General features: G+C 43.9%; 1 pseudogene; it reads left to right on the forward strand.

The window, feature by feature from the left end:
- Positions 1-290: 290 nt before the first annotated feature.
- Positions 291-9,280, forward strand: LOC138585148 (NLR family CARD domain-containing protein 3-like; annotated as a pseudogene).
- Positions 9,281-9,911: the final 631 nt, after the last annotated feature.

Raw genomic sequence — 9,911 nt, forward strand, 5'->3', positions numbered from 1 at the left:
ACATTGTAATTTACTGACGCTGTTCGTTTGATCAATTTTAACTGAAACTGTATGTATGAATTGACAATATTTCGTATGTTTTAGTTTCACGGTAAGACAAATAAAGACAAGATTGAGCACCAGTCGAACTCTACTGCTGTGTCATTGATGCCGAGGGCAGCTACAGTAGAACTACATCATGTGATCTGAGTTCTCTGACACTGACTGGGGTTCAGGTTAGACTGGTTCTGACGTCACACTGGAGTTATGAGGATGTGACTCTGTCCTCAGATCAAATGCACACAGACACCAGGACTGACGAGGGACAAACCAGCAGCTTCTTCTCTCCTCACATGAAGGTGAAAGTGTTTGTAAGCTGACCTGAAGTCAGTCCAACTGGTGAGAATCCTTCCAGAGAAATCTGTCCATGTTTGATGACCTCACTGTGCTCACATTGTGCTGTATCACTGTTTAACTGTACAGGTGCTTCTTGATGCTGATTGGCTGTTTGAAATGTGCTGTAGAGTTTCTCTCTCTTAGAGAACAGTGATTTCACACAGATTTATGTGTGATACAGTTTGTGTTTGTCGAGTAGAATCAGCAGCACTTTGATTTTAACCTGAGTCACACCATGAGTGAAAAGTGCAGGGAGTGTCTGAACTGGTCCGACAGCTCCGATCAACTTGGCTCAGGTGCTTTTGTTTTGAAACTGTTGATACTGGCCGTCTTCCAACACTGACTCGGTTTCACTGAAGAGCCTTCAGCCCGGTCCAGGTCTCCACTGTCCCGAGGCTTCACATCCTTTCCAGGTGGAGCAGAGCCAGCCCAGGGTGGAGGTGGACTCAGTGGTGTCTCAGGGCCCCTCAGCTGTCAGGGGCCCCACAGGAACAGGAAATGAGACCCATCATGTGTCTGTTAAAGATGTGACATGATTTAAAGATTTAAATATGTCTCATGTATCTAATATATTATTGTGGTCAACATGCTGTGTTTATGGGTGAGTCTGGGGGCTGTGTCACACACTTTGGGCTCATCACTTCCTGTTTGGGGCTCCAACAAGGTTTCTGAATATGTGTCATGTTATTGAGAGGAATGAGAACTAATGTGTCTCTGTGATGTGCAGCTGGTTGTACTGAAGGAGCATGTTGTTGTGTTTGTGTGAAGGTGGGGGCTCTGCTATGAGTCAGCGTGAGGACAGAGAGGAGGGAGCCCCTCCCTCTAAAACCACTCTGTGTGGGGAACATGACAGCCAGACCAAAGCTCAGAGGTGAGATGAGGATCTCTAACTGTCCATGACTCTTCTCCATGTCAGAGCTCAGCACTCACATCACTCCACCATCATTATTCACAATCACAGCTCTGTGTGTGTTGTGTTGAAGGCCAGAGCAGCAGCACGGACCAGACTCTGCTGGACCTGGACCTGGACCTGCTCCCAGCTGTGTGTCCTTAAAGAGTGACCGGTCTATGGGTAAACCAATTGAGTTCAAAGATGGACATCAGTCTGATAACCAGAAGTAATGATTTATTTCATAGTTTATTTCTTGTTTACTATCAGTTTTAAAACATTTCAAAGTTGTTGGCAGCAGCATTTTATCAGTGTTTGTGATTCTTTCAGTGTCAAACATGAGAGAGCAGACTCTGCTGGACCTGGACCTGAACCCAGCTGTGTGTCCTTAAAGAGTGACCGGTCCATGGGTAAACCTATTGAGTTCAAAGATGGAAATGACTCTGATGATCAAAGGTGAGAAGTTAAACGTTCTTCTGTTGTTTTGTATTAAAACATTAAAATTTCCTTTTATTGATGTTCGGTTCATAACACATCACAATGTCAGAAAAAATGTAATTCTGGACATGAGTAACAACAATGTACATAGTCAGTATTCAAAAGAAAAAAAAATAGAAACTGGAGATAAAGAAAAACAAACAAAACAAAACATAAGCAGCCCTTCCACTTAAGGGCCACCACCCATCCCCTCCCCCCAGGGATCCAGGCCATAGCTCCTGACAAAAACTTTATTCCAATAGAACTTTAAGGTTCAGTGAGACTGAACTCCACATCTCTATTGTTGACTCATTTGCCCCGTGCACACGGGCTGTCGATAGCTTCAAATACACGATATCCAGGTATATTAGGACCCACGCTGGAAAAGAGAGGGTATGAGGTGGCTTCCAGTGCGTAGCAACCAATTTCTTTGCTGCTGTAAGCCCGGCTAGTAATGCCCACTTCTTGATCAGTGTCAAGCCCAGCTTGGACAGATCATTTAGAATGAGCATAACGGGCGAATGAGGGACGCTGCTTTCAAACAAATCAGAGATGTTAGAGGTCACCATCATTATTCACACTCACAGCTCTGTGTGTGTTGTGTTGAAGGCCAGAGCAGCAGCACAGACCAGACTCTGCTGGACCTGGACCTGGACCTGAACCTGAACCCAGCTGTGTGTCCTTAAAGAGTGACTGGTCGATGGGTCGACTTATCGAGTTCAAAGATGGAAAGATGATCAATAATCAAATGTAAGAAATTAAAACAGAACATACTTCTGTATAAAAACATTTCAAATAAAACGCAGTCATCAGTGTTTTATGTCTGAACCTGAACATTTATCAGTGTTTGTGTTTCCATCAGGATCCAGCAGCAGAGAGTCTCCCGTACATACAGCCTGACAAACAACAACAGTGACCACTTAAGAAAGTTTTACACCAAGTTACACAAAAAGCATTTCAGCAAGTGAGCTCCTTTATGAACAAACTGACTAAAATTATATTTATAATCATAAATAACTGAGCATGTAGCTTCATGTGTGTCCTGTGTGTGTCGGAGGATCCAGCAGTGTTTCTAACAGGCTCCACCAGATAGAATCTCTCACATGTAACACTGTGTGTCATTGTATTATATACAGTATATTATATTTGCTCCACAGAGGTCAGCAGCAGAGGTCGGAGGTTCCCATTGGTCCGTCTGCCCAGCAGCATCAAACACAGCTGGACTCCATATTTATGGTGTGTAAACGAACAAACACAGCGACTACTGAGAATCACAGTTTACTTACAAGGACATTTTTATGTTCCTGAATTGTTTCCTGATGACTGCAAACATCATCTCTGCCTGAATCATGTTCACAGTCAGTGTTTGATGGACTGAAGGAAGCCTTTCTGTACCTCACAGAGTCAGAAGTCAGAGGTCAGAGGTCGTGGTGGATGGTGGTCTCACACAGACTTTGGCAGCAGAGAGCAGAGTTCACAGACTGAGTCAGTTTGTGTTTAAACAACAGAAACACTTTGGTTCATGTTCATGTCAGTTTGTGGTTTCAGCTTCATTCTAACAAACACATCGTGTCCAAAGTCACTGCAGACTTTTTCTGTGTGAAACCAGAGCAGGATATTTCTCCAACATGAATCTCATCTGATATGAACTTAGTTTCTAGGAGACAGGACCATCCACAGACTAAACACTGAACTACCATCGTGATCCAGTGTCCATGCTGCACTCTGCAGACCAGCAGGCTTTCTGTCTGTCACTGATGATCTGATGTTGACTTCTACAAGTCAAAGTTCACTTCTCGTTCTGTTCCAGCTGCTGGAGGAGAACATCGTCAGTTTTGTGAAGAACGAGCTGAAGGAGATCCAGAGGGGTCTGAGTCCAGATTACCCAGAATGCTTAGAGAGTCAGAGGGAGGATGAGGAGGTGTTGGACAGTGAGGAGGAGGAGCAGAGGAGGAGGAGCAGAGGAGGAGCAGCAGAGAGGCATTTGTGAAGATCACACTGCACTTCCTGAGGAGAATGAAGCAGGAGGAGCTGGCTGACTGTCTGCAGAGCAGTAAGAGGATTTTAACACATTTAACATGATGGAAAGAGGAAATAGAGGCAACATGGGAGAGGGTCACATTTAAAACTCTGCTGTTTATATGATGCACACATTTGATCACATCTATGACCTGTGAGAAACTGTTCACACCTGATGAGCTGAAGAGATTTCAGAGAGGAGGGAAATAAATACCATCCTGATGTCTTAAAGTTTAAATTCATCTGATTGATTGAAGCTTAAACTTATTAATCACATTTCATGTTTGTTCTTTCAGGAGCTGCTGCTGCAGAGTGCCGACAGAAACTCAAGTCTAACCTGAAGGAGAAGTTCCAGTGTGTGTTTGAGGGGATCGCTAAAGCAGGAAACCCAACCCTTCTGAATCAGATCTACACAGAGCTCTACATCACAGAGGGAGGGACTGGAGAGGTCAATGATGAACATGAGGTCAGACAGATCGAATCAGCATCCAGGAAACCAGACAGACCAGAAACAACCATCAGACAAGAAGACATCTTTAAAGCCTCACCTGGAAGAGATGGACCAATCAGAACAGTGATGACAAAGGGAGTGGCTGGCATTGGGAAAACTGTCTTAACACAGAAGTTCACTCTGGACTGGGCTGAAGACAAAGCCAACCAGGACATACAGTTCATGTTTCCCTTCACCTTCAGAGAGCTGAATGTGCTGAAAGAGAAGAAGTTCAGCTTGGTGGAACTTGTTCATCACTTCTTCACTGAAACCAAAGAAGCAGGAATCTGCAGGTTTGAAGAGTTCCAGGTTGTGTTCATCTTTGACGGTCTGGATGAGTGTCGACTTCCTCTGGACTTCCACAACAATGAGATCCTGACTGATGTCACAGAGTCCACCTCAGTGGATGTGCTGCTGACAAACCTCATCAGGGGGAAACTGCTTCCCTCTGCTCGCCTCTGGATAACCACACGACCTGCAGCAGCCAATCAGATCCCTCCTGAGTGTGTTGACATGGTGACAGAGGTCAGAGGGTTCACTGACCCTCAGAAGGAGGAGTACTTCAGGAAGAGATTCAGAGATGAGGAGCAGGCCAGCAGAATCATCTCCCACATCAAGACATCCCGAAGCCTCCACATCATGTGCCACATCCCAGTCTTCTGCTGGATCACTGCTACAGTTCTGGAGGACGTGTTGAAGACCAGACAGGGAGGAGAGCTGCCCAAGACTCTGACTGAGATGTACATTCACTTCCTGGTGGTTCAGACCAAACAGAAGAACATCAAGTATGATGGAGGAGCTGAGACGGATCCACACTGGAGTCCAGAGAGCAGGAAGATGATCGAGTCTCTGGGAAAACTGTCTTTTGAGCAGCTGCAGAAAGGAAACCTGATCTTCTATGAGTCAGACCTGACAGAGTGTGGCATCGATATCAGAGCAGCCTCAGTGTACTCAGGAGTGTTCACACAGGTCTTTAAAGAGGAGAGAGGACTGTACCAGGACACGGTGTTCTGCTTCGTCCATCTGAGCGTTCAGGAGTTTCTGGCTGCTCTTCATGTCCATCTGACGTTCATCAACTCTGGTGTCAATCTGATGTCAGAAGAACAAACAACATCCCAGATCTCTAAACTCTTTAAAGACAAACATAAACTGAAACATCTCCATCAGAGTGCTGTGGACCAGGCCTTACAGAGTCCAAATGGACACCTGGACTTGTTCCTCCGCTTCCTCCTCGGTCTTTCACTGCAGACCAATCAGATTCTCCTGCGTGGCCTGCTGACACAGACAGGAAGTGGTTCACAGACCAATCAGAAAACAGTCGAGTACATCAACACAAAGATCAATGAGAATCTGTCTGCAGAGAAAAGCATCAATCTGTTCCACTGTCTGAATGAACTGAATGATCGCTCTCTAGTGGAGCAGATCCAACAGTCCCTGAGATCAGGACGTCTCTCCACAGGCAAGCTGTCTCCTGCTCAGTGGTCAGCTCTGGGCTTCATCTTACTGTCATCAGAAAAAGATCTGGACGTGTTTGACCTGAAGAAGTACTCTGCTTCAGAGGAGGCTCTTCTGAGGCTGCTGCCAGTGGTCAAAGCCTCCAACAAAGCTCTGTACGTGGATTTGTCACTTGATTACCTTCAGCAGCTGTTCATCCAGTTACTGTTTCATACAGTATTTAACACACTGCTTTGGTTCATAGTTTAGAAGTTAAACCTTCTCTTGTCTAACTTATTCATCAGGCTTAGTTCCTGTTACCTGTCAGAGAGAAGCTGTGAAGCTCTGTCCTCAGTCCTCAGCTCACAGTCCTGTAGTCTGAGAGAGCTGGACCTGAGTAACAACAACCTGCAGGATTCAGGAGTGAAGCTGCTGTCTGCTGGACTGAAGAGTCCACACTGTAAACTGGAAACTCTCAGGTCAGATTTCAGCTGTTTGTTGAACACTTGTTTGTTTTAGTTCATTCCAAATGAAGACTGTCAAAATCAGAAGTTCACAGTGTTTTATTTTATAATCAGGCTGTCAGGATGTCTGATCACAGAGGGAGGATGTTCTTCTCTGGCCTCAGCTCTGAGCTCCAACCCCTCCCACCTGAGAGAGCTGGACCTGAGCTACAATCATCCAGGAGACTCAGGAGTGAAGCTGCTCTCTGCTGGGCTGGAGGATCCACACTGGAGACTGGACACTCTCAGGTATAGACAGACAACAAGAGCTCAAAGACTGCGTGACTCTGATTTCTGTATTATTTTATGTCCTGCTGTGGTTCATCATTATGAAGGACTTATTATTTTTCTCAAAGTAACATGGAGAGACTGTTGACATGAAAAGCTTGATTTTATTGAAAGACTTCTAAATTATATTTTGGACTTGGACTTTGGAACTATGAAGTCAATCTTTCAGGCTGGACAGGAAAGTTTGTTGTTGACCATGGACATAATAATAACATTTTATGTGTTCTAACTAGGGCTGTCAAAGTAATCGTGTTCATAACGCGTTAACTCACATTCCTTTTGACGCCACTAATTATTTTGACCCTCCGCCCGCCCCGTAGCTGAGTGTGAGTGTGTTGAGTGAGAAATCAGGAAGCGATGCAGCCGCAATGTTGTGGATAGCGAGCAGAAACAAACCTCCGTGAGCAGAAATGGATAAAGAAAAGGGTCTTTTAAATGTTCAGCCTCAACGCCCTGCTCGATGGTTCTCTGGACAAGACAGAAGTTATTTGTATTTACTGTCGATGTGAACGGAGTCACCACCGGCAGTGTTTCCGCTACATACATTTTGCCGCTGCTTCACATTTCTGTGTAATTAAACGACTCCGCTCCAAATGAACGGTCGTTCGCCCGCTCTCCTTGTTGAGGAAGAGCACTGACACAGTGACACCAGGACACTCTCTGTCTGCACACAATCATATGCAGCTCTGTAACGCAATGTAAACACTCCTACTGTGTGTCTCCGTGTGTCCCCATTGTAAAAGCATTGTCGCTGTTTATAAAGCTTATCAAAGGTGCAGATGTCATTCGGTAACGATCGATTGTTTAGGTCATTAATAACGTCCCTCGTGCACACGCGGCTCACGGGCTGTGAGAACTGAATTGTTAGAGAAAATATTTAAATGTTGTGACTTAATGAAACAGACTGCTGATGAAGACACAGCAGACAGACAGAGAGAGGGGGCGGGGCCAGAAGCTGTGCAGAGCGCAGAGGTGCAGGTGTGTTGGGGGACTGAAGCAAAGAGATCAGATTAAAGTAGTTTGTGAATTAAAACATGAATTAAGGTGAAGCAGAGAGAACAATCAAACTGTGGAAGGAAGAAATCAGCATCTAGAAAGAGTTTAATCCAGACTGAGTAAGTCTGCATGTGACGTGCTTCTCACAGGAATCACTGATATATGCGATGATTGTCATGTTCTTGATGTGTGTGTTTGAGCGTGCAGAACCTTTGAGGTTATTCTGTAGAATATTCTGGACAGTATTTCTCATTGTTTTAGAAGGTTGCAGTAATAATAAACAAACATACATTAAGGAAGCATATTTGTCCATTCCCATGTTGATAAGCGGATTAAACACTTTAAAAAATATCTCTTTAAGGTACATTAACAACAGGTAAAAAATGTGCGATTAATCACGAGTTAACTTTGGACAACCATGCGATTAATTGCGATTAAAAATTTTATTCGATTGACAGCCCTAGTTCTAACTTACCTGGTAGCAGGTATTATTTTGTTCAACATTAAACTGGTGTCTCGTAATTCCTCAGTTCGTGGATATGCTGATGTGCTGTTGTTAAACAATTTACCATTTTACAAACTGCTTCTGTTAAAATCTAAAGATATCCTTACTGTGATAATTTTTCTGTAAATGTAAAGTAAAAACAATGAGAAATGATAAAAGATAATACATTGTTACATTTCAAAGGGTTTGCTGCTCACAGAGAAACTCCTTCTTGTCTTTGGGACAGAAAATCATTGTGACTGTTTCTTCCTCCAGGGTGGACCATGGTGGAGAGCAGAGGTTAAAACCTGGTCTGAAGAAGTGTAAGTGTGGAATCAGTTTGACTCATGATGACCAAACAGCAGACTGTCAGGTAACAAAGAATAAACCCTTCAGGTGTGTCTGATGATAAACTGCTGCTGTGTTGTGTCTTTTTCTCTCCATCAGATTTCTGTGAACTCACTCTGGACTCAAACACAGTAAACAGAGAGCTCAAACTGTCTGACAACAACAGGGAGGTGACACATGTGAGTGAGAATCAGTCATATCCTCATCATCCAGACAGATTTGATTACTGGCCTCAGCTGCTGTGTAGAAATGGTCTGACTGGTCGCTGTTACTGGGAGGTCGAGTGGAGAGGAAAGGTTTATATATCAGTGAGTTACAGAGGAATCAGAAGGAGAGGAGACAGTGATGACTGTTTGTTTGGATATAATGATCAGTCCTGGAGTCTGATCTGCTCTGATGGTGGTTACTCTGTCCTTCACAATAACAGAAGAACAGACCTCCCTCTCTCCTCGTCCTCTGTCTCTCACAGAGTAGCAGTGTATGTGGACTGTCCTGCTGGCACTCTGTCCTTCTACAGAGTCTCCTCTGACACACTGATCCACCTCCACACCTTCAGCACCACCTTCACTGAACCTCTTTATCCTGGGTTTGGGTTCTGGTTACCTGGTTCCTCAGTGTCTCTGTGCTCTCTGTAGGAGTCACCTTCACATCTTGTGGTCGTCTTGTGGTCACAGATGTTGGTGGACGAGGCTTCACTTCTGTTAATAATTGTCTTGTTGTGTCAAAAATGCCAAGAATGATTTTCTTCTAAAAATACTGAATTGATCTCCTCAGGTCTGAACTTATTCATATTCACTTTAATGAAGTGTTAAAGAGCTGCATGTAGCAGCTGTTTGTGGCTGTAGTGGTTCTCATTTAATGAAAGAGGAAAAGTTTAAAATGTTTTTCTTTCATGTGAAGATGAAACTAATTTGAATCATTTTTTGTTTGAAAGATTTCTCGAGCTTTGAATTGTGTGTTTAACCTAAAGTTGGAAACGAGTCAGAATATAGTTTCATGTAAGTTTGAATGTAAAATTTGTATTAGTGTTAATAAAAAAGCATTTACAACAAAATACATGATACTTAGTTTGCTTTTTATTGAACAATCCTTTATTCTCACTTTTAAACTTTACATTTAACTCAACTGTAAAAGACAAAGTGAAGCCACCTTCATGTTAACAGAGGACAAAGGATTGAACTGGAACCTGTGGTAATAAGAGAGGTCGGGATCGTCCAATCAGAGGCACCGCTGCAGGATGTGCTCACTGAATTCAACCTGGGAAAGTTCTGATCCATAGACTGTATGCAGTGAATAAAACCTCCAGGTCGGACAAAAGGAGCCCGGACAGCCTTAAACCTGCATTCTCTCTAATGTCCAGCAGGGGGCGACTCCTAAGTCTATGAGAACATGCTCCTCCTCCTCTCCTGATGTATTCCCTCAGTAAACATGTTCCTGATGAGTTTATGGTCTCAGTCTCTAGTTTCATGTTCCTGATGAGTTTATGGTCTCAGTCTCTAGTTTCAAGTCTTCTTCAACACAGCATGATGTTCATTTAGTCACTGATGCTCCCATTGAGAGTCACACAGACCAGGAAGAGGGGAGGGGTTAGGGCGGGGCTACCTGTGA

Source organism: Semicossyphus pulcher, unplaced genomic scaffold, assembly GCF_022749685.1.
Source record: "Semicossyphus pulcher isolate SPU_LCO1_2020_fin unplaced genomic scaffold, fSemPul1.0.p SCAF_11, whole genome shotgun sequence".
In the NCBI taxonomy this organism is placed as follows: domain Eukaryota; kingdom Metazoa; phylum Chordata; class Actinopteri; order Labriformes; family Labridae; genus Semicossyphus; species Semicossyphus pulcher.